The sequence below is a fragment of the Python bivittatus genome, unplaced genomic scaffold, assembly GCF_059951505.1.
Source record: "Python bivittatus isolate LINGU-HERP-01145 unplaced genomic scaffold, Pbiv_v1 ctg000020_np1212, whole genome shotgun sequence".
Classification (NCBI taxonomy): Eukaryota; Metazoa; Chordata; class Lepidosauria; order Squamata; family Pythonidae; genus Python; species Python bivittatus.
The window spans coordinates 110,861,362-110,889,187 of NW_028277030.1; the positions used below are offsets into that span (position 1 = coordinate 110,861,362).

The window sequence follows — 27,826 nt, forward strand, 5'->3', positions numbered from 1 at the left end:
AAAGATCAGAGGAAACAAATATTAAGGGTAGGTTAATATGGGAAACGTACCTACCCGCCATTTGGCAAACATTCTGATTTGAAGTAGTGAAAGAAGAAGATAGAAAATAATGAATTCATCAAACTGAAACTACAGTACATAAACCGAACTCAGACTTCACTACATGGCAATTGGAAAAAAGAACCTCCATTATTGTTAAGATGCACAGATACAGTTCCCACTAATAATTTGGTCATGCTTCAGAGATGGCAGGAATGGTAAGGACAGAGTGCCAGGGCCTGTTAAAAAAATGTTTATTTAACATACATATCAAGTTCCTGTCCCTCATCATCCCTCTCCCCCGATGTGTGCATCCTGGGGAAATGGAGATATATAGCCTGTTAAACTCCCTCAGCTAAACACAATCTGACAATTGAGAAAAAACCAGAGTATTTGAAATTGGGTACTATTTCCCTCCAAAATTTTTAAAGTGTTAAATTAGTCATCCAGATATTACAACGTGTGAGCCAAGGTAGACTAGGTAATTATATGAGTACCTGGAGTGAATGCAATACATTTTAAAAATATAACTGGACCTTAAAAATCTCAGTGAAGCTGAAAATAACAATTTAAGCATGAACACAGTGAAAAATTATTGGGAAAAAGTGTGTAGCATGAACTGTACTGCTTCTGTGAGCACAGTTTTTTTTTTTTTTTGCACATTCTGTTAATCATATGTATCAAATTTTTTAGAAATAGCTATTAATCAGCAATGGTATTATAACAGTGAAATGCATGAATGATCAAAAGGTGATGAGGTTCATGCAACAGCCTGACTTGCTACATCTAAAAATGCACATTTGAGAGTGTGTGTGTGTGTGTGTGTGCGTGTATACACACACACAGGCAGTGTATATGCTTTTGCTTTGGATGCCATCTGAAGTGCTTGCAAGTACAGCAAAGTAATTAGGCAAACATAAAGAAAAACAGATAATTATGTACAATTTTCCAATACTACTGGCTATTTTTAAAATCTAGTTTGTTATATATCATAATTCATGGGTCATTTATTTATTTATTTCAATTTATATAGATTCTCTCTCTCGCTCTCTCTCTCTCTCTCTCTATATATATATATAGAGAGAGAGAGAGAGAGAGAGAGAGAGATTCAATTTTGCAGATCTCAAATATGACGTTTGTTTCCTTGAACAATCAATTAAATTCAACACACTTTATGATAGGGAATTTCAAAGCGGATTGCCATGTGTGGTAGAACTTTAAAGGATTTTTTTTTTCAACACCAAGAGGATCCAGAATACATAGATCTAGGGAAGTGAGAAGTTTCCCAGATTCAGATATTTAATCTTCATATTTGAAAATGCCTATAGTGTTAAAACATTTGCTGTCTTTTACAAAAGTGAATATCTATAGATTTAGTAGGTCTATAGGCCTAACTAATACCAGTTCATTAAACTCTGTCTTTATTCTGGAAGTTTCTTTTGGTCTGTTTCATACAATGTCCTTAATATATTGCAGAATTAGCAAGTAAAAATTTGGCCATGATTCAGTAGCGAATAAAAGGAAGCAAGGATAAGCATTTCTAAATCCAACTGGTTTTCAGAATGATAAAATTCTCTCAAGGAAAGAAATTGTAGTCTCTGGCTGGACCATGTCCTTTATGTTTGGCATTATTATTCCATGTTTTGAATGAAGCACTTTTAAAATTCAGAATGTAGAGATATGTTAAAAATCTGCTTCTTAAGAAATATGTAAATTCTACACTACTTAGGCTGCTTCATATTGCTATAGCATTTAGTTATTTGACATGAGACTCGGCTGAAAAGCATTACGTGTGAGGCAATGTCAGGAGACTGACTATTCGGAACAGTCTCATTAAGAGTATGGTTAGAAAAAATCACTAGTGGGAATGAAATGAGCAAGCAAACAAGGTAGCTAATATATAATATAAAATGTTATTGCAGTTTTTCACCTGGCCTTAAATTGTATAGCCTGGAATCTTTTAGCCTATTAGCTGGTAGCAGAATGGTGAAACTAAAATGTTTGCTTTGTTATAATAATCAGTCTGCTTGAGATTAAGCAGCTTTTGGGACCTTTCAGGTATCTTTTACTGCAATCCCATAAAAAGCTTCACCTTTCAAAAGTCTGAGACTGAGTGATTGGAATATCAGGGTCTCTGCAGAAAAGCACCAAAGTGAACTGAGGAAGAAGAAGAGATGATGACGATGCCAATGACAATAACAGTTTGAATAACAGTTGTGATTATGGTCTGGACTGAAAGAATTTGCATTTTTTTTTAACAGCACCTTCTTTCTACACCCATTATGACCCCATACTGTGTGGTAAGACTTTTAAGGGGAGTTCTGGAAAGTGTGTTATGCAAATTTGTCATGCATGAGATACTGCCCTTCTTACCATGAAATTTGCTTCTTGGAATTTGGGCTTTAGAAGTCCTGTTGACTGTTAGTGCAATCCAATTTTCCCAACTGGTTGTATCCAACTGGTTCTATTAGGTCATGGAATGGTCCTCTGTAGCAGGTAAGTAGATATTTTGCCTTCCAGTTGTATCTATTGCATCACAGCTTGATGCTTTACTTGAAACACACATTCTTCTATTCTGATTCTGGGGTACAACCCCAAAATGGCTAGGAGCCAGTATGTCCATGTGGTACCCAAACTTACCAAATTATGAAATAATTGCTGCAGGCTTCTTTTGAATGTCTCATCCTGATGACATTTAGAAGGTGGTCACTAGGGACTTCTTAGTTCTCTACTATATGTTTCACTAAAAGACTTACTTCAAGCTTCCACATGACCTCCTTCAGTGACAATTAAATAGTAGGGAGGGCAAGGTGAAGTCCCATGAAATACCATAAGTCATGCCCTAAAGGTCAGACAGCCTTATAGGGGATCTGGGAACACTACAAAACACTGAAGTTAATGTCTCAAAAGCCCAGTTCCATGAAACAACCAAGAAGGATACTAGCAGGGCCAACCCCTACCCCAGTTTCTTATAGGTTATCTGTGTATACTTCAAAGACATACTGTAATACTTATGAACTACGCACCCATTTTTTATAATCATATTGGTCACAGTGATCAGAATAAAGATGATATGACAGTGCTTATGCTTATAATGATATCAGTTGGTAAATGAGAGGATTTTATGTGAAACATATTGTCATTGCTTTCATTTATTTTGTATCTCCAAACAATCTGTTTTCAGGAGGGGATCGTTTTTTTCTGTCCTTGATTTGTCCTATTCATTAAATTTTTACAGTAAAGGATAGGAAAAGATGTGTCATTTGAAAAAAGAATATATAATACAGTAAGAGGTTGCTTTTTCTGAGTTCTTATAGAAAATTAGTTCTTATTTCATTTTTGAGTGCCCAATTGATGTCTGCTTTTATTTAAAATGTCTGTAAGGTACCTTCTGAATGTACTGTCCAGGATAACAACATTAACTGGCATGGCTGCAAAATCAATAATAGAAACAAAAATATAAGCCTTCTGATTAAGAGTGACACAAAACAAATTTGCTAACTAAAACAGATGCAGTCAACAGTTTAAACATATATCATAAATGTTTAAACTCCATTTGGGTTTCTTTTTTGCTTTATCTTTTAATGTATCATTCCTGAATAAGTTAGTTGTGAAAAGAAATGTAGTCTGTAAAATGCTTTTTCTTCTCTCCTGAGTTAAATAAATAGAAATAAATTTCACTGAAGGACAGTAATTGAAAATGCTAAGTTAATGCCTAGAGACTAAAATTTGGGAGAACATTTCTGTCATTTTGACGTTTTGGAAAACCAGCATAACACATTGACCAAGAATATCTTTTTCTAGCAGATATGTTTTAAATCTCTAAAAAATTATGGAAAGATCATTATTCTTGAAGATCCACAAAAGATTATTGCTAGAAAAGAAGAAATATGGCAAAACAAGATGGTTCTGATTCAGAGAACAGATATACTGCAGGAGAGTAATTAAAAAAATGTATCTGGAAGACAGGGTGTATTATATATTGCTTCTAATCTTAATCTGGTTTTCTAGATATGTGATGGACTACAACTCTCAAAATTCCCAGTCATGTTGGCTGAGATTTTTGGAGGTTGTATTTTCACTTCCAGATAGCACCACCTTGGGAAGAGATGGAAGCTAGTGATTTAATGAACCCAGTAAACACAACTGGTGTTGCTTCTATTGGCCTCCTGGATTTTTTCCTTTTTGTTTATTCTGTGTAAATGTGTTTTCTTTTAAATTTTAACTATATATTTATTTATTGTTTTAATCTGTTGTAAGCTGCCCAGAGTCCCCCATTGGGGGGAGATGGGCGGGGATAAGTTTGATAAATAAAAATAAAAATAAACTGCATCACATGCCCATCATACATCTGAAGAACCATATACTTAAAGTTTAAATTTCATTTCCCTTGAGAAATGTTGGGAAACTAAACAAAACTACATTTTTATTTTGTAATTTGCAGCCATAAGTGCATTTCCTATTGGATAATTAAAATGGGGATCTTTCTAACAGAATGTTTACAAACAGCTATTGTAGAGATGAAATGAATGCATGGAGATAAGGCTATAAAAAGGGCTACAAGTCATGCTGGCTATCTGTTACCTCCATCAGAAGCAGTACCACTGCTAGGAAAGTGCAATGGAGACTGTGCTGTGCTGGTTCCCCATGGGCATACTGTTAATCACAATGGAAGCAGAGAACTGGTTTAGATAGGCGCTTAGTCTTGTTTAGTTTGGCTCTTTTTAAGACTGGCCTTTTGAGTCTTATGAACTCTGAAATTTGAACTCTATCTCTATTCTACTCATTCTGCTTTGGTTTCATGGGAGGGTTGGGGTCTAGGAGGCCCATAGAAACAGTGTAAGCTATGGTGATCTACCAACTTCTCATTCTCATTTTAAAACTAGTGTTACTTAGAGTCTTCATAAGCAGTTGCTGGCTTAGCTCATGTTTACGGTTTTTCAAGATTCAGCTCTTACTAAGGAAATAATGAAATCACTTACAGGACTAGGATAGAAAGTGCAAATCTTACAGAGTTTTAATATTAAATATTCATTCTGGACTATAAGGAAGTCAGGGTTGAGTAATACTTCAGTGGTAGGAACTAAATGTAACATATTTGGGCAAGGGCTTCTGTGGGTAGCATGATGATACAGAATTGGTAGGGGCACATACCGTTCACATGGTTAGATCTGGGCTTTCCAATTTGGGCTCTCTTTTCAAAAACATCATTAAACCAATTTTAGGGCTTACACCATGGTTATAATGTGCTTTGCACCTCATTGGTGGGAAGTCATAGCATTAGTTTTTAGCAATGGTGCCACAATAAAGGACTTAAATTTCCAAATTGATAAACACGTGAGCCAAAGTGTTGGCAAAATACTAGATCTTGGTGAAAGAGAGTGAAATAAAAAGAATTTTATTCAAGATTCTTAGCAATAAAGATAACTCAATCATGTAACCCCAAACTCATTGATCTTCCACATCTTAGTCAATATGAGTACTGTCTGAAATCAGTTTTCAGCTGCAAATATGATTGTTAAATAATTCATATTGCAGATTTTGAGCAAGAAGGAAGAAAAGTAATGATATATATCTTAGATCCAATGTCAATTAAAAGAGGACAATTGTAAAATGTAGTTTTATGACTGAAGTTGGGTATAAAAAAACCTGCAGATTGTTCACCTCCATTAATACGTATTTTTAGAAGTCTAATGTTTTATTTATGTTTTTAAAATAAAAACTCCTGGATGACTGTTAAATGGTGAATATTAGGGAACAGTGGTGAAATAGATCACTAATAAAAAATAATAGTGCTAAACCTTAACTATTTCCATATATGTTGGATCAGTGTTAAAAATTATAGTTATTATACACAGAATATTGAAAATGAAATCAGTCATTTGGTAGATAGTCATTCAAGGAGCTAAAGCTGAATTTCTCCTTGAGATTAACTCCCAATTAACCATGCTTATCGTTAAAAGCTTTAGTTGTCACTTCTATTATAATTCCACTAGTATTCTGATATTTTGTTATAATGCTGCTGAACATTTCTCTGCAATGCTAGTAGAATGTTACAGTTATTTGCAGAGGATTATTTTCGTAGGGTTTATATGCTGCCACTAAAAGCATTAAAGTTATCAATATACCAGATTTATTCAACACCTGGTTGATTTTGCTTGAGCTCCAAAAAGTTAAGTAATGGTTAATACTTAGATGGGAACCATCAGGAAATTCAGGATGGTAAACATCCTGGAAGAAAACAATAACACTTGTTGCCAAATATATCATGTGTATGGGTCCAGGTAGTCAACAATAATCACGGGGCCTCTCCTGTCTCTTTTAGTAACCAGGCAGATTCATAATGGAAATAGCAATCATGCAGATAGTCAGGCTGTAAGCTTTTTAGGGTGGAGTCCTTGGCACTCTCTGAGCTTGGCTGTTTGCTTCAGACCATTCATTAACCCTCACACTCACTCTCACTGATGATGTTACCTAGTTGGATAATGAAAATAATCAAGTTCCACAGTTCAATCCTGAGCTACATATATTCTCTTTTATTAGAGCTTTTCAGGGTTGTTAAAAATCAGCTGAATTTGCTATCTTTAATCCCTTTGATCTGAGGATACTGAAGTTTACCGCTGGCTGGCTGGCTGGCTGCCTGCCTACTTTGAGTTAGTGTTGACTCCTGGTGACTGCCTGGACTAGTCCTACAGTTTTGTTAGTGGTTTGCCATTGCATTCTTCTTAGAGCTGAGAGAAGATGACTGCCCCAAGGTCACCCAGCTGGCTTCATGCCTAAGGCAGGACTAGAACTTACCATCTCCTTGTTTCTAGCCTGGTATCTTAAACACTACACCAAACTGGCTCTTATAAGTAAAAATAAGAAAGCTAATAATATCTACAGCATTACCACTGCATATCAAAATCTCTTTGGGGAATGTTCCATATGGATAGGTACTATACTATGAGATTTGATTAAAAGTTTTGTCTCTGTACTAGTGGATTGTTACTTTATCTTTGTTGTTGATACAACGTATTGTCATTTTTGAGAGGATGTGACATGATTGCAAAAAAAAAAAAAAAGGCAATAATGTAATCAAGTTGCTGTAGGAAGTTGGAAGAACTTACCTTTAAGAGCTATGAAATATATTTTAGAACATTTTGGTGGCTTTAAATACAATATAGGATAATGCCTTTATATGACTATGCTGTGGAAAGTTTAAAAAATTAGTGATTTAAAAACAGAGCTAAATAGTTGAATCTTTAAAAATCAGACTTTAAGATTGGGTTTTCACACCAGTCTTCTTTTCCAAATCTGACTATGAATTGAAGTTTCTTTTCATGAAAGACAGTGTGAAATCTGCTTAGTAGGAAGTATAGCTGGAATTTATTGTACTATTAAAATCCTATTGGGTCTTTATTTATGAAATGTGTTTCTTATATTTGAGGACTAAGGAGCTTTGATAATGAGACTTGTAAGATTCATATTTCCTTTTCTACAGCTTAATTTAGGCTCTAAATCATATATGTAAACTAATATTATATCTGCCTGCAGCTTTTTGTATGAGAGATACATTTTTGTCTTATCCCCATCTACTATTGTTTGTTGTATAAAACTGAAATGCTAAATAGTACCTGACTGATAAGATTTTGGATTCTACAGTTTTATTAAGCCAAGTGTATCTGACAAAAGAAATAAATAAAATGACATTTTCTAAATATAGGTATGTATTTTCATATTATTGCTATTTTTACTATTATGAGTCTGTCTACGGGAACACAACAGAGTATATATGCCTACTCATACTGTATACTATTGACACAATCTTGCTTGTCTGAACTACCATGGTAAATGCCTAAAACCTATCTGCATGGTTTAAATTTGGATGTTTAGGATATTCATGGGATCACACTGACAATTGCTATAATTATTGTCTAATAAAAATATACAGTTTTTTGAAAAAATAAGAACAGTCTCTGAGGACATTCTGTTCCAATTTAGGTTTTGTTTGTTTAGATTTAGCCAAATGGCTTTAGAGAGCAGTTACTGATGTGGCAATGACCTCTTGGTTCAATTGAATTAGAAAACTTAATGAAGATTTTTTCCCCCCAGTATTGGTCTTTCCTGTCTTTTAAGATTGATGAAATAGAAAGTCTGGTAGTTATTGCAGTAATGCCAGCCCTAGTAGCTTTGCAGTAAAGCTGCAAAGCCTGTCCTCATGAATGTGTATAACAAAAATATATTTTCAGAATATATACACTGACTTAGTTTGAATGTAAGGCTCAGCTAAACCATACTTTAGTTAATATTATAAGAATCAGTCATGTCAAGCCTTGATGTCTGTGTCTTCCCATTCAATCTCTTCCCTTGAGACAATTATAAAGAGGAAATTGAATGGTTCTACCTCTGTTTTGTATTGCCTACAGTCCAGGTTTATATATGAATCATCAACTGTAGTTAATCTTAACCCTGGTTCTTTGAAATGAATCAGTTTGTAAAGCTGTTTGAAAATGATTTATTTCTACTTATTATGGTTAGCCATAATTTGCTGCATTTCACTGAAATGCTATTTATTTATTTTATTTTAATTTACAAGTTTTGCAAACTATCCTAGATATGTGATTCTGGGTACTTTGCAACAAGGATTCAAGAGACATTATTAAACCAAACCACATTAAAACATATTTCGAACAACTAAACTCAGATGGTGATAGAAGATACTATGAGCCAAATACTTGCTGAAATAAAGTGAGTTTCAGGACCTTCCAGAATGCAAGAAGGGCTAGAGTCAAGTGTACTTCTAGGAAGGGGGGGGGGGGATGATGTCCTGTAATTTGGGGGGGGGGTTGTCTCCCAGAGGCTTCCTGCTCCTGTTCCTCATGGCTAAAATTCCATTACTCTGGAAAAAAAAAAAAAAGAAACTGAACATCATGACACTGAAAATTGGCCACTCTTCTGCCAAAGTTCAGAAATCAGAAATCCCTGGCCACTTCTGATGGAACTGAGATTGGAAAAATCTGATTAAACCTTGTATCAGACAAATTGTGAAATAAATACACACACAAATAATTTACTGTTTGGACTAAAATCAGATAATCCAATGTTATCCAGAGGCCCAATTTTTAACTCTCACAACAAATGTAAACAGATATCAATCTTCTGTTTTTTAAAACTACATATGCTGGTAGGCTCACGATCCCATCTTCTGGCAGTGTATTATAGACTGTGTGATTTAACACAAATGAGATTCATTGTAACAAGATATATGTTTCCTTTGTTCTTGAAGACTACTGTTCTTTACTGTTTCCCATTTTAACAAAATAATCTGAAACTTCCTGAATGTTTGTCCCAGCTCTTCCTTCCAAAAGCAATTTTAAAGTACTGTAGGGTGAAACTATTCACTAGATAGGATAGCCCAATCTGATATTTGATACTTGTGACCACAAATGTGCATTCTGGTTTAACAATCATGGCAAATCAATTACATTCTTAATCAGCTGTGATTCTATTCATGACTTCACCATGCTAGATATTAGATGTATCAATACCTTTCTGACTCTATGGTGGTTTTGCTATCCCATCGCCCATTTCTGTGCTACAGATAATTGCATCACATTTCATTATATCATTTAACCATGATCCCTGGCCCTTCTTTGATAGCTTTAACTCTCTATCTGCATTAGTATAGTTTGGGTTTGCTTTCTGTATCTCTGAGTCCTAATAGTGAAAAAATGTGATGGTCCATTTTATCTTGATAATTGGTAAATATGTGCCTTTTTCAAGCTTCATGAGATCTGATTTTGTACAAAAATGATTCAGTACAAAATCTAAACTATTTAAAAGACATGTATAGTTGTACAAGAGTATGTTATAATCATGTGACTTTTCATCACCCAGGTTTTGCATACTATATTTCCTGATATTTCATAAGAATGCTGTTTCAGAAGTATAGTGTTAGGTATTTAGCTAAAATGCTAGAAAACTTCAAGCAGACCAAGTTTCTTCTAAAAGATTTCTGGCATGGAAAGTCAGTATCATAGTTTACTTAACAACTGGAATGTCATTAATTCCCCCCCACCCCAAACTTTCATTGCCATGAAGTATTATGGAGTGCAATTAAAAATAGAGCTGTAGAATTCCTATTATGTATTGGAATATGTTCCACAATTGTTTCTTGCCAGTTGACAGATTAGAGGTCATTGCTGTGGTCCTCCTACTTTTTTTTTTACTTGACTAGGACTTGCCCCATCATAATACTAAAAATGAACATTCATATATCTGATATGATACCATTATATTAACATTAACATTAACATTTTCATTTTCATATTCTTTTGAAATAGATGCTAATGAATCCCTACTTAGAACTGAATGGACCCAGATGTTTTAGCTAATAATACTAGTTGCAATACTAGTAGCACTCTTTATTTACAAAAATGTCCACAAATAATTAGTTATTTTGATTGCAAAAGAAATAATTACATAGCAAATAGGGATTCATAGACTTTCAGATCTATATATTAGTAGAGGATTACTTCTAGTTATAATTTTGGCTTTAGAGATTTTTGCTCACTAATATTACAGTTACAGTTTCATCTGCCAGCTAAATAATAATGGCTCTTAATACTTGAATTATATCTTTGAAAGCAACTTCTATAACATTTCATTGAACTTTATGTTACATAACGCAGTTTAAATTGTCATCTGTATTATGCATGTTACAAACCTCAAGTTGGTGCAAACTATCTTAGATCAAAAGGAAACATGATGAGTAATGCTGCTAAATAATGTGTGCAGAATTTTCTCTCTTTTTATTTCATATGTCCATATATGATGTCCAATGCTAAATGTACTATGATTAATAATTTGATATTCTTCCCCACTACTTTCATGAAAGGATATTTGCAGTACAAGCTGCTGTGTCCTTTAATCAAGCTGGTATTACATTTGGGAAGTTTCATCCATAGTGTGGAGAAATAGCTGATATAAGTATGTAATTTATGAATAACATTGAACATTGTAATGGAAAACAAACCAATTGTTGTGTAAGTTGTGCAAGGATCAGAAGTGGAAAATGAAAGAAAAGGAACATGTGCAGTAAAAAATGAAAATCTATGAAAAATATAAACTGAAATACAAATATTTAAGCTGGACACTTCTTCAATATTTGTCCTTAATGCTTTTTAAAAATTATATGTAAAGTAGTAACTCAGTAATCTTTCTGACAACCTTACACTAATCACTGCTATTGTCTCTGTGTCGCACATTATAAAGTCAGAGGAAGAACAACGGTAGTTCATTTAAGACTTTGTAGTGAATGCATGGCACAGGACCAATTTTGGCCAGGTCTTCTTGGTTCGTAACTCAGTCACTTAGCCAAAGAACTATATTAGCTGTCACCTGAGATAGCTTTGGTGGTCACAAAGGGTATTGGCAACAGAGAATTCCATTTCTTTTCTGCATATTTAATAGACAAGTAAGAATGTCACCTGTTCAAATCCTGGGGTTTTTGCTAACTCTCATTAAAAATTATGCGAGCTGAGTAACTTTTATGAATTTATTTACAAATCTGATACAGTTGTATGCAAAAGTTTAGTCACCCCTGGTTGAATTGTATGCTTCAGTGAATCTCTAAGTGTACAGAAGCTGCTATAACCTCTTCATAATACAAAGTCAAACATGACAACTTTCTGTAAATTTGAATGCTTACTTACTATTTATGTGCATTTATTTAGAGACTCAAAATAAGAAAACAGTGAACATGGAGATGAAATGTTTGTCCCAGAGAAGAAACTGAAGCTGAAAAAAAGCTGGATATTTCAGCAAAACAACATCCAAAACCGTATCTCCTTATCCACTACTTAGTACTTACAGGGAGGATAGGTAAATGTTTTAGAATGACCTTCATCTTCCCCAGACCTCAATATTACTGAAAATATAGGGGGAGATGTCAAACATGCAATGCTTGTAAAGAGTCCTAAATGTATTTCTGAGGTAGAAGACTTCTTCAAGGAAGAGTAGGAAGGCATTCCAAAAGCAAGAGATAGAAAGAGTGTTAGCAGGCTATAGAAAATATCTGGAAACTTTTAGTTCTGCCAAAGGAGATGTTACAAAATATTGACTGAAAGGATATATATACTTTTATACCTGCTACGTTCATTGTTTTTTTTTTTTGAATATACAAACAACTGCATAAAATAATAAATATGAATGCAAGTTTTTAGAAATATGTGATGTTTAACTTTGTAGAGGTTGTCTCAGCTTCTGTTTGGGTAGGGATTCATTGAAATGTATAATTTGACAAAGAATGCCTAAACCTGTCTACAACCTCATAAGGCTTTATCTGCTTGCCTGTCTACCTTATACAAATGTGTATATATTATATTCCTATTTTAAATAATACATAAAAAACAACTAGCAATTAAAACCAAAACACTTCATATTTAAAAAAGATGGTACTTAATAATAGTAGAAAGCTTCTTTATGGCATTATATATTGGGAAAATAATATTTTGACATATTTTCATATTTTTCGTATAAAGAATCCAGCAAAGCTTTTGAAACTTTGCTTTCTTTTGTTTTTTAAAAATATATTAACAAGAAAAAATGAATTGAAAATTGGAGAGTTACATAAATGAGAGCAGGTGCAGTCGTGCAGAGGTAAGTATGCAGCATATGTAAGTGCAGTTGGAAAATCATTGTCTTGCAGACAATACTTGAAATTGGTCCCTAACGGCCTTGGGTTTTGTCATATGGTCTTGATTACCAGGCTAAAATTGCATTGCCAATGTCTTTGGTGTGAACGAATGGATGAATAATTATTACGTGCACTGAATACCTTTCCACAAGGAGGAACTAGGACATCCCTTGGTCACCCTAGCTACCGTTTCCCCCAGCTGTCAGAGAAAGTGTAATCAGCCAATTCATCATTTCCTGATTTCTGCTACATAGTATACAAATCTATAAATAATGTGTCCATGTGTGTTTCTCTATACTTACACATACAGGCCCATAATTGTGAATTGTTAGTATTTAATCCAAACTAGTGAAGACCTATTTTTAGAAGAAAAATTAAGTCTCAAATGAGAGTTAAGGAGCAAGGTAACACTTGATTCTACTTTCCTCAACTTAAAAGGAATGTGATCTTCAATTTTGTTGAACTCAAAAGAATCTTTTCAGCTTAAATTGAAGTATTCCATTATACGCGGGATTGTAATGTTTTGAACAGAAAGAACTTCTAGTGTAGAAGGAACCATGCAGTGGAATTTGTAGTCATCTTAATGTCTGGAGTGGCAAGCTATCACACAGATATAAATTATTCTTTGTGTGCTTCTTATTAGTTAAAAGGGGTTTCCTTCCTGGCCCTTCTCCATTCCCTTTGCATAAATTTTGCTTTCTTCATGTAGAATAATTGAAGGTTCCAGTAATGATGCTAACAAAAAATCTTGGTGCAAACACGGAGGCTAATCCTTGGTGGCATTCAAGGGTTCAGTCTGTCCTCATCTTCCTCCCTCAAAGCAAAATGTGCTTGAAGGTTCAGAGATGATAAAGTTCAGAACCATTCTAAGATGCATGACCATGATCCCACTGCTCATTTATCACCAGAATATTTATTGTAAATCATGGCCTTGTGTGGCTGCTGGTTATCCTCAATGCAGTCCTTTGCAATTCTGGCAATTAGTTATGAGGGCCACTAGCTCCTCAACATGGTACCTTGAACTTCAGAGCAAATACAAATCCACTACAACAAATTGTGCTTTCTGTCAGAGAGTCCTGAATGCCTGGGCAGAGGATTATTTGAAGAGAACATATAGGCTTTTCAGAGCAAGATTTTCTGGGTCTGAAGGTTTCCTGATTAATTGCTTGATGCCTTTTGTCACTAAAATCCTAATGAGATGCCTGGGGGAGGGGGAGAGAAAAAACCTCCCAACACAGTTTTGATTAAATAATCAGCCAATCACATAGTAAATTCAGGTCTACTGATTATTTTTACCAGCTGTTGTATTTGTAGCTGTTCTTTTTATAACTCATGTATGTTTCTGCATGTGTGTGTGTGCGTGGATGCAAGGAAGGGGAATACAAAAGGATACATTTATTAATTTGCAATGAAATGAGATTTTTAAACTCACATTTTAGTACACCTTTGTGGGTGCATGTATCTGTTTCAGAATCTTGTAACTGATACATTATATATGTTTCTAGAGAATGTTACAGTGAAAGTAAATATATTATCACAGATGAAGCGGCACTGAAGAATCTGAAAGATCTTTTGCATAGGCTTCCTGTAAGGAAACAGGAGCTTTTCCAGAGGGGTTGTTTGGACAAGGTGTTCTTAAACAGTTCCTCTTGGTCCAGGAGAAGACCCTTCAGGTGCGTGCCACTTTAATTACTAATTCATGTTTGGAAGAAAACTACAAACAAAGATGATGGGTCATATTTATACATGGTGTACCTGCTTTGCTGCTGCTAGTTGTGTTAAATGGGTTCCTAGGAAAAAGTGTAGTGGCACAATACCTCAGATATTCTTTTCTCCTGTTTCCATTAACATTGGAGGGAAGCCATATTATTGGCATGGATGAATTATCTTCTGTGTTTAAGAACACCCCTGAGTAGCTGATTTCCTCCATGGTTATTCTGTTGGCATCGCAGAGCCTGTTTTGAAATCAAACTCTCTCAGGTCATCAGAGCTAGTTTCTATGTTTGATTTTAAATAGGAAAAAGATTAAATATGCTGTATCATCTGGCTCCTGGTTTAGATTTTATATCTTCAAATAAGCAAGAGCTAAATATGGCTCAGCTAAATGACAGAGATATTATAATAGTTTCAAGTGACCATTCCGAAGTAGAAAATTAAATATATACGTACAATGCCTCCATTCTGTTCTAGCACATACTTTAGAAATTACATTTTGGCAGTGTGTTTCTTAACAGTGCAAAAGGTAATTTATTCAGCCCACCAAATTGGTCTTTTTGTTTTGTTTTGTAAACTGTATGCCTAGTAATATAACTATATTAAGCTATTAGAGCTATCTAAGAAATGCTACCTAAGCTATTGTTGAAAACCTAGATTATAGCATTATAAATTACATGAGTATTGGCATTTGCAAGATTGTCTGTTTCTGGAAAACTGCGTCTGCTCCTAATAGAATATTAACTGCAATGAGATGAACAATAATAAAAATAATAAATGCTGTTGTCATAATAGTAATAATAATAACGTAGTGAGCAACAGTGCTTTGGGGTTCTCAGTTGAAAACAGCCGTTAAACATAGCTTTTTATTATGCGAAAATGCCTAATATGGTAGTTCACACTGACATCAGTAAAAGTGCTTATTTCTAGGCAGCCACTTCTGTTTCATATCCTTTTAATCGGAGTTTAAGGTGGTTAGACCTGGGTTCTAGTACAAGCAGAGCATATCCGTTTTGGTTGAGTAATAGAAATGTTTATGCAAGAAGATGTGGTTGCAATAAATTGCTCCTCCCTTTTTGTAGATGAATGATATGAGTAGCCAATGTACTGATGCATATTGGCCCCACGTAAGACACAAAATTCTATGTGATTTGGTGAAGACTGAGTTTTCATTTTTATTCTGACAATTCAGTCCACAGTTGGACATGAAAAAAAAAAAAAAACTTTGTGTTTCCCCCCCATATAACTCCCTAGCCTTATATTGTAAGGATCCTGTTAACTAGCCCATTATTTTTCCTCTTCTAATAAAAAATCTCTCTTAAGAATGCTGTCCATTCATTTGTAAATACCAGCCCTCACTTTTCTATAGCACAATCTGTATGTTTCTGTGTAAGACCTGTAAATTTGTGATCAGTAAGATATTGGCAGGAAAATGTCGGGTTCTTTTGGTACTAACTTATGGTGTATTCACTGCAACCTTTCAGTGCCATGAAATGCTTCTTGTATGTTTGTTACTGACATATGCTCCTAATCCTGGATTCAATATTAGCCTAACTGTACAACCTGTGTATTAACCTAAATAGGTCAATGTTGCCTTCATGTTCTTGTTTTATAGCATTAAATTGGCTTAGAAAAGGAGAAGGGGAGGAAATCACAACAAAACCAATCTAGTAGTGAGTCTTATACAAGCACAATATTTTACTAACTATAGCTAATAAAATTTTGCTGCACAATAGGGTCCAGATTCAATAATCACTTACCTGCTGCCTGATCTCCTCCTGCAAGATGTGATCTGAACTGCTTGTAAAGCTTTCTTCTGCAACCTGAATATGCAGCCTGTTGTGCTAGCTGCATCACCAAATTCCTTTATGGGGAGATTTATTTAACTATAAATAGATCCTCAAATAATCTTTGCATAACATAAACCTCTATTAAACTCTATATACAAATAGGCAAAGCATAAAAACAAACTCGGAAAGTAGCACAAGAAGTAAGATTTGAAAATCCATTAACAACAATAATAAGTGCGACATAACATTCCCCATCTATCCCCCAAATGAATCAGGCCTGGTGTCACAAATGCTCTCCTGAGTTTGTGATCAATTTTAAATTCAACTAGCTATTTACTTCATAACAATGCATAAGACATTGGTGACATTGCTGTGTAGAAAGCAAAATTTCCACTGTGTGTAACCAATCCCACAAATCAATAAAAAAACTTTCTTGCCCTATCTGCTTGTCTATAGATCTTTTCCAAAGTAGCTCTAATATCTAGAACAACTCTAATCAATCCACATAAGGCATAACAGCTTGAGTAAAGAATTAAAGGGGTAGAGGGTGAAGATGATAGCAACAAATTGGCCATTTCCCATGCATGATCTTTATTGCAGACCAAGCAACAGCCTATGGTCTGCTTCTGGAGGGCTTGCCCTTCAGCCTCCAGCAATCTCAATAGTGTCTGATCAATCTGATTATAGCATTTTCTAGGCAAGCAGGAATACAACTATGTTGCTAGACAGAGTAGCTGGCTCTCTGTGCTGGCTTAGTATAGCAGAACCAAAGGACCCTGCCCCATCAACTGGAAAGTTGATTGTGCTGAATGCAAAGCGTTACATTTTTCAGGCTGTATTAAACATTGCCATTCTTTTTCTTGTAATCTGGAGAGGAGTTTGCATCCCATCACAGCTTTCATCAATCTGGGATATCTAGATTTGCAGACTTCAACTCCCAGAATTCTTAGCAATGGCCAGGTCATACTAGAAATTCTGGGTGTCCTTCTAGAGGACACCCAGGTTGAGGAAAGCTAACTTACTCCATTTCAGAGTCATATTTTGAGGCTTCCTTTTCCAGGGTATTCTCTACTATACAAAAAGCAGAAATATTTATCCATCTCTATAATAATTAAAATCCAGGTTGGTAGTAGTAAAATAATATGAAACACCAAGCATATATAATTTATTTTCATCACAAATATTTGATGATTTAAAAGGGTATCTCTTTAGTTTCTCCCTTTTCAGAATTTCAGGCTAACAATTCCGTATACCAGATTTAAACACATGGTATAGAGTAAGGATATGTTGGACAAAGAAGAAATCCAGAAAGTTACAAGAGCCGAGACAGTCTATCTGCAATCTTAATCATAAGGCAGTCCTAGGCAAATTTTAAATCTTTTAGTGTATAGTTTTAACAAAATGCCAGATGCCTTTTCTGGAAAAGCATTTTCTAAAATTTGATGATCAAGGTTACCACCTGAAAATATTTATTTATTTATTTATTTGCCATACACGTGATTGCAAAAGTCTGTTTCACTGCATATCCATATGCTAATGTAGCATGGTGTGCATATATGCTTACACTAAAAGTGATCATGTGCAATTCGTTCTTTATTTAAAAATTATTGTCCATACTTGCCTGGGTGACTTCAGTGGAGTACAAAGATACATCTGTAAAAGCCTAAGATCCTGTCATTTTGCAAAATCTGTACTTTGGCTTTTATATTTTTATTTTTTTTAGCAACGTCACAGTAGACTACAGCACTTTTTTTCTTTTTCTTTTTAGTTCAAGCTCAGGAACTGAAACATTGATTTTGCCCGCTTTAAATATCAGGCTTTGTATAGTGCATCTCTGAGCGTTCGTTGGTGGCCTGCCAGAAATCACATCTTGTACTGGTTTGGGGCCTGTTCATGTTGATCGGATTGACCATCAGAATAGTAATGTTCTAATCAGAAAAGCTCAGGAATTGAAACTCATTTGCTAAGACTGAAATGTAGCAGCCAAATCTGCATACCCTCTGCCTGTTTTTATGTGTCCCTGAGTTTGAAATCATTTTTTAAATGTGAGGGATGCACTTTTTTGCATCTTTTATTTAATATGCTGCTTGGTAAACAGTTCTGTAGATTAGTATATTTGTAATTTAAATGAAGACAATATATCAACCCAAGTTTTTGAAAAAAAAAGTAGTTTAAAGGATGATTGATGTCTCTTTCACGGCTATGCTCTGTTTAAAAGAAAAGATGGGGAAAATAGGTGTAGAAAGGATTGGGGTGGAAGGTGAAATAGAAATTATCTTTCACAGGCAGGTATATAGGCTGTTTTTTAAAACCCATAGGCAGACTTAATGGCTGAACCTCTGCTATCTTCTAGCACACTAATAAATTCTGCCTAATTCATTTTTTATTCTCTCTTGGGGCCTGCTTGTAGATTTGCCTCAACAAAGGAAGCATCATGTTACTTATTTTAAATAATTGATAGCTCTGAGTCAAAGCCAGCTCAAAGGAAATTCTGAAAATAGGTACTTATTGAGTAAATACTCTGCCATTCCACCCCTGCCAACTAGCTTCCCCTATATTTATTCTGTACCATGGGCTACTGTCAGTTGCCGATGATCTCATCGATGCTTCGTAGACACCCAGCACTTAGCAGCTCCGATTTCATTTATGTAAGTTTTTTATATTTAAGAAAAGGGGAAGCAGTTAATTACAATCTGTCTCATGCAGCTAAGAGCTCTTAATAAATCATCATCAATACAATGCCATAGTGCCAACCAGAGATGGACATTTTGACTTCAGATTTGGAACTGGTATTCTGTCACTAAAAAGGAGGCAAGCCAAAGGTGCCCATTCATTTTTTCCCCTGGGGCCAGTTTTTAAACAGGCCACCTGAAGTAAATGTCTAACCAATCATTCTGCCATCTTTCTTCTTTCCCAGATGGATTAACTTTTAGTCTGTGGGGTTTTCAGAATAGAAGCTTTTTGTCAGTACTGCTGTGGATAGTGCAAATGTCTTTTCTGCTTTGATATGGACTAGTGCTACTTATGAGGAATAGTATAAAGAACAGGGCATGTTTAGTCTAAAAAAGAAAGAAAAAAGATTGACATGATCAAGAATGCTGCCACACTGGAAATTGCAGAGAAACAGACTTTGGTTACATGTTAGGAGAAATGTCCAAATGCAGTAATTTCCAGTCTGTAGTCCATTAAAAATGGCTGATTTGTGAGAAGTTGGTGTTCTACTTGAAATCTTGTAAGATTTTAGATGAGGACACTGAAATCTCATGAGATTTTGTAATCTCATAAGATTTCAGTTTTTATCTTTTTATTTAAACGTGTGATCATATCATCTGAAAGGGTCATGCATGTTATGCTTCCTGCAGTCCCTGCACAGCCTACCCACACTATGAAATATTTTGATGGTAATATAGTGGTCCACATAAAGAAAAAGCTTAGGAGCCAGTATATTAATGGTAAGACCATTAGATGGTAGAACATTAATCATATGGTAGAAGATAAGCTCTCTTTAACTTGGTAAACCACAACAGAATAAGGATCCATACCCCACCAAAACTGGCAGGGCAAGCTGCTGTATATAAACAGGGAGCAAAACTCCACACTCGCACTGATGATGTTACCTAGTTGCATAATGAAATATCTGCAACCAAACAACCAAGCTCAGGGAGCACCAAAGGACTCCACAGAATAAGGGCCTGTCACAAATATTCTAGTCACTTCCTGCACTGCAGATTCTAACTGAGCAGAGGACTAGATCAGATATTATCCAAGGTTCAGTCTCACTCTATGATTCTATTCTACAGGTTTCTGTGTATCTGTCATCTAAACTCTCCTAACAGGAAAAGGTCCCTGTTGTCAGTTTGTTCCTTTTCTGGAATGTGTGTGCCTGCCGGCCAGTCCTTCTCCTGCGGTGCTCCTCACAAAAGTCTTTTTTTTTTTAATTTGACAACATGCATAACTTTTTTTATGTAAGCAAATTTGTTCTGGAGGGAGATTCTGATACAGGTGGACCAGTAGGCTGCAGTAGGGGACAAACTGGTGCCACTCAATCATACTTTCTGAATCCAGGGAGAAAGAACAGTGCTGATATACCTATGCAGATGCACTTACCCCATTTCCACTTTTGATGGGAATGTTTTTAATGGATCCTTAGTTCCCACCAAAACGAAAAGGGGGTAGAACAGTGGGCACTTTCAATGGGCCATTAGTTGGACTCCGGGAAGAGAAGCATGGAATTCATGGTTTTTCCCTAAAGAGTGGCAGGACCAATTTTAAGCAGGATGAATTTCAGGGGCAGTTTATTTTCCCCTTATTTTGGTGTTGCATGCATATGCGTTCATAGTCATAGGTTGCAAAAGTGCTTTGGATCCAAGGGATTCGAGGTTGTCCCAACTTGCTCTCAGAACATCTTGTATCAGACCCTACTGCAAGTGGAAACCAGGCTAAGGGTTTGTTTTTTTTTTGATATCATTGGATCTCTGGAACAGACATGTTTCATTCACCAAGTCAGCTAGCCAGTCAGCAAATCTGGGAATTAGTATTGCTATCTCAGTTACTTATTCATCATGAGACATTCACATGTACATAGACTATTTAGGAAGCAAGCAATATATGGGCAATGGAAGCATCCTGAAGAGAGGAGCAAGGTTACAGCAAAATAGTTTAATGTAATTTATGGTAGAACTGAGTGGTATTTGAAGGTGGATGGGCATGCATATGCATGAAGAGACGACTGGAAGCAACATCTGAAGCAGCTGCTTTAATGATTCAAAAAGAATGGCTTTGTATTTGCTCCCATGTACATCTTTCAAAACCTTTGCAGAGTCTATCTGAAACAAATCCTGTTGAGAAAGCATAATTCCTCCTCCTGGATGCTGCCTGATTGTAAAAAATGGAGACAAGCTGCCAGGACAATGTGTTAATGCAGCAATTTTCAGTTGACTTACCATTGTTCTGTGACCTAATTGGGGAAAAAACAAATCTGGGAATTCAGGAATGCCACATCAAAATTTTGAATAATACTGAATTAACTACTGGCCATTTGTCAGTTAGATTGATAAGCAGTCCATTGTAAGAACTTGGGTTATCTGAAACTCACAAAGTATGTTAGTGTAGCTCACAGACAAGTACACTCTTAATTTTGGTAACTGAAATAATATATATGTTTGTAAAAATAGCCAAAATTTACAGGAGACTATACATCATAATTTTGCTTTATAATTGATAAGTGGGGTACAGGTGATCAGTGTTTACATCCCTTTAAAATTCACTTCTGATGGAATTCCAATTTTACTTTTTAATATGGTCAATTTTCTGAAGGTCCTCATGGAAAAAGTTCAGTTTTCAGTTCACTAAGCTATACAAAGAAATATCTACTCCTCAATTATTTAGACAGATTGGGTTTTTTTCCCTGAACATACAGTTCCTAATATACATAAAAGCAGAGTTTGCTTTGATCCTGACAATTAAACATTTATTTTAAACCTGACTGGCTGCTTTCCAGCAATGCTCTTTTCTCAGCATCATGTACTGGATCTTAACATAGTTGGTTAAAATAGTCTCTGTGAATCAGGAAGTGGTAACAGAGAGAGTTGTTTTCTTGGTAGCCCTTTTTCCTTTCCCTCCCTTCTCCTCCTTTTTGAAATTCAAATCAAATGCAATTTTCAGCTCATTTGAGCCAGAATATACTTTTGCTGAGCTTCAGTAGCTCTTAAATACAACTCCTAGGTGAAAACAGATATCATCTGTCACTAAGGGTGTGAAAGAGTGCCCTCCCTGCATATTATTCATGGCGATCGGGACTTTACTGAATACTTTAAATAATTATGACCAATCAGTCACTGGCCAAGTAATCAGCTAATCAATAATTCCTTGCTGTTTGATAACTTTTCTTTCTTTCTTTTTTATAAATAGCAAGCATGAACAAAATATGTATACTTTCCCACTCTATTCCATATATATTTCTCTCCCAGAAGGCAGCGATTCTGACTGATTTCAGGTGGCACTTTTTTCAGAAGCCAATCTAAATTGGGGGAGGGGTGGGATGAGATGAAGTAAGGTCTCAGAAAGTTTTCTGGAAAAATGTTTTCTGAAAAAAATTGATTAAACTCTATTTCTTACTAAGTGTGAAAGAATGTGAATTTTAGGAAAAGATCTTTAGAAAAACTGATCCTATTTTTTGTTTTTATTCAGATTAATGATATTGTGAAATGAGGGAAGAGAGAGGTCTGGTGGAATTATAAAACATCTCTATCTTTGAGCCATGTTTAATGGATCACATGAATGTGCTGACTTCCTCTTCTCATTCCTAACCATCTTCCTCCATTATCATTTTCATTATCTTAGATTTGTATCTTGCCTTTGCTGTGGGAGAGCAACATGGTATAGATACTACTCCTTGCTCCAGTTTTTTTCTGCAACCTGTCAGGTAGGTTGGTCTACAAAATAAAGTCACTAAGTGAGCTTGCAAGGCTGAAGGTGGACTTGAAACTTGGCTTCCCTATTCCTAGTCCAAAGCTAATCATAGTTATCTTTCAACTAGGAATTGAAACTAGTTTTTGTTCAATCTCTACAGTTTAAGATTAAGCTGTAATATCTGGCTTAAAAATATGTTGGGTCTGAAAACACCGTTGGATAGTTTTCCTGTTTGGATGGTTGATGGAACATCAGGAGAGAGTAATTATAATTTCTAGTTCTCACCAATAAGGTTTCTGCTTTTTGCCTTTGTGTTCAAGAAGCTTATACAGGTAGTCCTTGGGTTTGACCATTTGTTCAGTGACTGTTCAAAGTTACGACAGTGCCTGGCTGGTGATTATGACATTGTAGTGAGCTGTGTTCACCTGATTGCAATTTCCAATGTTCCCTGCTGGCTTCCCACAAGCAAAATAAATGGGAAAGCCAACAGGAAGTTGAAAATCACAATCACATGAGGTCCTCGCTTAATGACCCACAAGGTCCTTGCTTAATGATAGCAACCGAGACTGCCAGAATTGCCATCGCTAAACAATGCAGTCATATGATGTCTCGCTTTACAACTGCATTGCTTAGCGATAGAAATTCCAGTCCCAATTGCCATCGTAACCCAAGGACTACCTGTACTTAAATGCCAATGCATGTCAATTTGTTATATTTATTACAGTATTAAAACCTAGCTTTTCTTAGTACAGGCACATTATGTCCCACAATCTCAACTTTTTTCCTTTACGCTTCTTGTAGTTTCCAGTAGTGTGATGCTATGCATTTGAGACATTATAGTAATTCTTCTTTTTTTCTTGGATGGGTGCTTTGTCTTCATAATATTACTGCATGATATCTTAGGAGCATTCCCATGACAAGTCATGGGGTATCTGTGCCATTAGTTTATTCCTTTGCCTAGGCAATTTATCAGTCTGGGAATATTTTGGTTTCTTGGATGTTCAGTTCTCCAAACTCCAGCAGATGCAGCTGTGATGTAATACACTTGGGTAAATGATTTGCAAAATTAAGCTTCCACAACATAAACAACATGGATAAACTAAAATAAAACCTTTTGGGAGTTCCTTCCTCACTTGATCCTATGCACTTGCAGCGCTCTTCCAATTTGGCCAGTGGTGACTTCTCAGCTCTCTGACACCAGATTATATTGCTGGCCCTGCTGATCCTGTTGAGGAAATCTGATATTGCTAATGAAGTTATGAGATCATGTATTTAATTCAGCTGCCACATCTATGCTCTAACCTCTTCAGCTGGAAAAAAAAAGGGGGGGGGAGGCAGCTTTCTTGGTAATTGCTGAAGCAGCCATTCTGCTACAAACCTTCTATGTGTGCTGGTTCCCGGAAACTTGGGCACATCCCATTCTTTCAAATACATTTTTTACTCTTCCTCCACCTGTTAAACTAGCCAATCAAACAGATCCATTTTAATGAACAAAATATATGCAAGACTTTGGCAAATATAAATGCTTATATTCTCACGTAATCTCACTCTGACAGCTTTTGTTCTAAAGTGCACTTCCTGTTATTTAAAATGCTGTTATTTAAAATGCTGTAAATGAGTATTCTGAACCCTGGTATTATGAACACATTAAAAAGAATACATTGCAGTTTATATCCCTCTGTTTTCTCTTGATAAACTTTTCAGTTCCAAAGTAAATGAGGCTAGGAACTAATGTTCTTTCATTAGATATGTTAATGCTAATCCTAAAGAAGCTCCCAGGTTTGACACAGCTCATCCTGAAAACTGTAATCCTTCAGTGAATTTGTCCAGCCTTTTTGCCCTGAGCTTTCTCTCTGTAATGGTATGTAGTTTTCCTTCATATCATCCTTTATATGTTTCCAGGTGAAAGCTCTTTTCAAGAGTTTGTGGCCTTCCGTTCTTGTTAATTGTCCCACAATGTTGATTTCCAATAAAATAAACAGTATATGAGGTTTTCTCCTTCCTCCTCTTCTGCCTTTTACCATAAAGCCACAATACTGATTGAAACATTATTGATTTTCTTGATTTCTATAGTTTATATTTAATGGAAATGCAAAAACACTGTTTTTCATTTAATTGTTTATTTTAAGTTTAGTACTGGATGTCAGGTATAACTTTAGAATACAAGTGGAAAGCAATTTTTTTTTTTATCAAAACAAATTATTTTGCTCTACTGAAATTCTCTCTCTCTTTGAGACATATATCAAATTTTACTGACTTCCTGGAGTCAGACCACAAACTATATCCATCTTGTTTCAAGCAGATGGAATCTGGATAGATACATGAAGAGAATGTCAATTTTTTTTTATTTTGCTTTTGTTTTTGAAGGAAAAAAATCCTCTGAGATTTAAATCAGCTGATATTTATAAACTTTTGGGGGGTTTTCCCCCTGCTCCTAGTTATGGTAGACATGACTAGTTTGAACTGAGCTAGTCTTCTGAGGCGAATATCAGAAGTTGATATTTATTTATTTATTTATTTGTCACATTTATATAGCCACCCATCTCACACAAAGTGATTCTGGGCAGCATATTATTGGGTACCTATTGAGGTCAGACCTCTACTGCACTTTTTTCCCCAGCTGTCACTATTCATCTACTCGTGGAACAGCTTAGTAGTAACAAAAGACATGGAACCAGCCTCATTTTCCCTCAATACCTCTCACTTGGGTGGCCACGTGTATTGGATGCAGAAGAGTAAGGCTAGTGGAATGGGTATCTTGGCCAAGAGGATCAGTACTGCAGAAACGTGGTCTTTAGAGTAACTCTCTAATTTCATGCTATCTATCCTGAGATTTAGCTGTAGATTAATCTATTTTAAGTCTTAAAGCAATTTAAGCTTCAGTAGTAGCTCTGCCATGGCCGCCTCCTCCTATCTCATTTTATTCATTTATTTAGAAAATTTATATGGCCACCCATCTTAAACTCAGGGCAGTGAAAAGCCCATAAAAAAACAACAATAACTATCCTATAACTATTAAAAATAATCCTGTGCAAAAAACCACAAAAAACCAAAAACCAGAGGCACTATATTAGTAATTCCATGGAAACAGATACATATATATTGGGTTCCCTTAACATACTGGCCCTAACGCTTGGAGAAAAAGCCAGGTTTTAGCAATCTTCTGGAAGGCCAAGAGGGTTGGGGGTTGGGGTAGCTGATCCATAGGGCAGGCACTGTGACAGAGAAGGCATACCTCCTCAGTCCCACAAGAGGGCACTCTCTAACAGAGGGGATCTGGAGTGTGCCCACCCTGTTAGATCTGGTTGGGCAGAAATCCTGAGATCTGGCCGGTGATATACAGGGCTTTAAAGGTGATAACCAGCATCCTGAATTGCATCTGAAAGCATACTGGAAGCCAACGCAGCTCAATGATGTTGCACAAGTGAACTTTGGAGTACCCAAAACCACATATGCTGTGCAGTTGAAGCTTCCAAATTTCTTCAAGGGCAGCCCTTTGTAGCGTGTATAGTAGTAATTCAATGGGAAGTGTCTAAGGCATGGGTGACAGTAAGCGGAGTCTCTCAGTCCAGGAACAGGCAGAACTGGAACACAAGACTAATCTATGGAAAGGCCCTCCTGGCCACATCTTCTCTGAGGAAGAGCCATGAGGCCAGGGGGATCCTCAGATCACACACCAAATCTGTCAGTTTCAGGGGGCAAAAGCAACCAGAGCCTCTTGGTCTTTTTAGGATTGAACGGCAACCTGTTCTCCATCAAGACCCTCATAGCCTCCAGGCACTGGCTAAGAACCCCAATAGCATTACTTGTGTTATCAGGGGTAGAAATATATAGTTGAGTATCATCAGCTTATTGATGGTATTTTACCCCATATCTACAGATGACCTCACGCAGTGGTTTCACGTAGATGTTAAACAGGAAGTGGGAAAAGAGTCAAACCCTGAAGCATCCCAATTAAGAGGATTCTAGGGATAAAACTCTCCCCTCCCTTCCCACCACCTACTGGAACCAGCCTAGGAGGAAGAGGAGAGTCATTGCAAAGCAGTGTCCCCTCTCCCAACTCCCAAAGCTGGTCCAGAAGGATACCATGGTCAATGTACTGAAAGTCATTGAGAGATCTAGGAGGATAAGGATAGATGCACTACCTCTGTCTTGAACCCTCTAGAGATCATCCACAAGTACAGCCAATACTACATCAGTACTATAATCTGCCCTGAAACCTGACTGAAAAGGGTCCAGTTAATTGGCTTCTTCCAGAACCCCCAGAAACTGTGTACCTACCACTTTTTCAACAACTCACCCCCCAAAGGGAAAGTTGGAAATGGAATGAAATTGTCCAGAACTATTGGCTCCAAGGATGGTTTCTTGAGGACCACCACTTCTTTCATGGACCACCACTTCCTTCAAAGCAGGTGGAACTACTTCCTTCCCCAAGGAAGCATTCACCACCTCTTGGATCCAACTACATGGCATCTCCTAGCTGGCCTTGACCAACTCAGACAGACATGGATCTAAAATACCGGTGACAAAGCTCACAGCTCCAATAATCCCATCACTTCCTCAGGGCTAACCCATCAGATAATGGGGCAAGACTGTGCCTCTGTCACTTCCATTGGACTCACCCTGCTAGAGTCCAACTCCAAGTCCAGCTCTGAGTGACTTTGTCCAATAGATGCCTAGAATAGTCCTCACAGCCAGTTCTTCCTTACCAAGGAGTGGTCTGGTCACCTGAAACAGGGCCACTGATTGGCTATCTGTGGTCGCAATAACAGTGGAGAAGTAGGCCTACTTCACCACACCACACCACACCACACCACACCACACCACCACCAAATTACACTATACCCCTAATCCCCCCTATAGCCTTACGAAGATATTGCACTTGTTTCCTCTATACAAAGTTATGCAAATTTAACACACCTTTCAACCTTAAAAAAACAAAACATGTCAATTTTATGATGGATTAATAAAAGCCCTCTGCCAGGTACAGTTGGTCCAGCCAAGTCTTGTTTATATAAGAAGGACATTACCTGCTTCTGATCTTGCTCCTGATCTTGCTGATGCACTGTCTGCGCATTTTGAGAATCTCTGGCATAAGGTAATAGTGAAATGTATTGAAAATAGGTGATCCAAAACAGCTAAAGATTAGAAATACGTGCCCACATGAAGAAAACCTGTTTTCATGTATTCATAG

At 36.3% G+C, this 27,826-nt stretch overlaps 1 protein-coding gene and 1 long non-coding RNA gene across 5 annotated transcripts in view; one reads left to right on the forward strand and one right to left on the reverse strand.

Annotated features, from left to right (window-relative positions):
• ESRRG (estrogen related receptor gamma) overlaps positions 1–27,826 on the forward strand; it is a 439,525-nt gene that overhangs the window by 72,206 nt on the left and 339,493 nt on the right. Inside the window, exon 2 of one of the 3 annotated variants that reach the window (XM_088146635.1) lies at positions 22,564–22,645. The exons of the other annotated variants lie outside the window; for them this stretch is intronic. The gene's annotated coding sequence lies outside the window, so the exon portion shown is untranslated. The remainder of the gene's footprint in view (positions 1–22,563; positions 22,646–27,826) is intronic. 3 annotated transcript variants of the gene reach the window in all.
• Positions 1–27,826, reverse strand: part of LOC112543287 (uncharacterized) — a 102,924-nt gene that overhangs the window by 28,995 nt on the left and 46,103 nt on the right. The gene's annotated exons all lie outside the window — the stretch shown is intronic.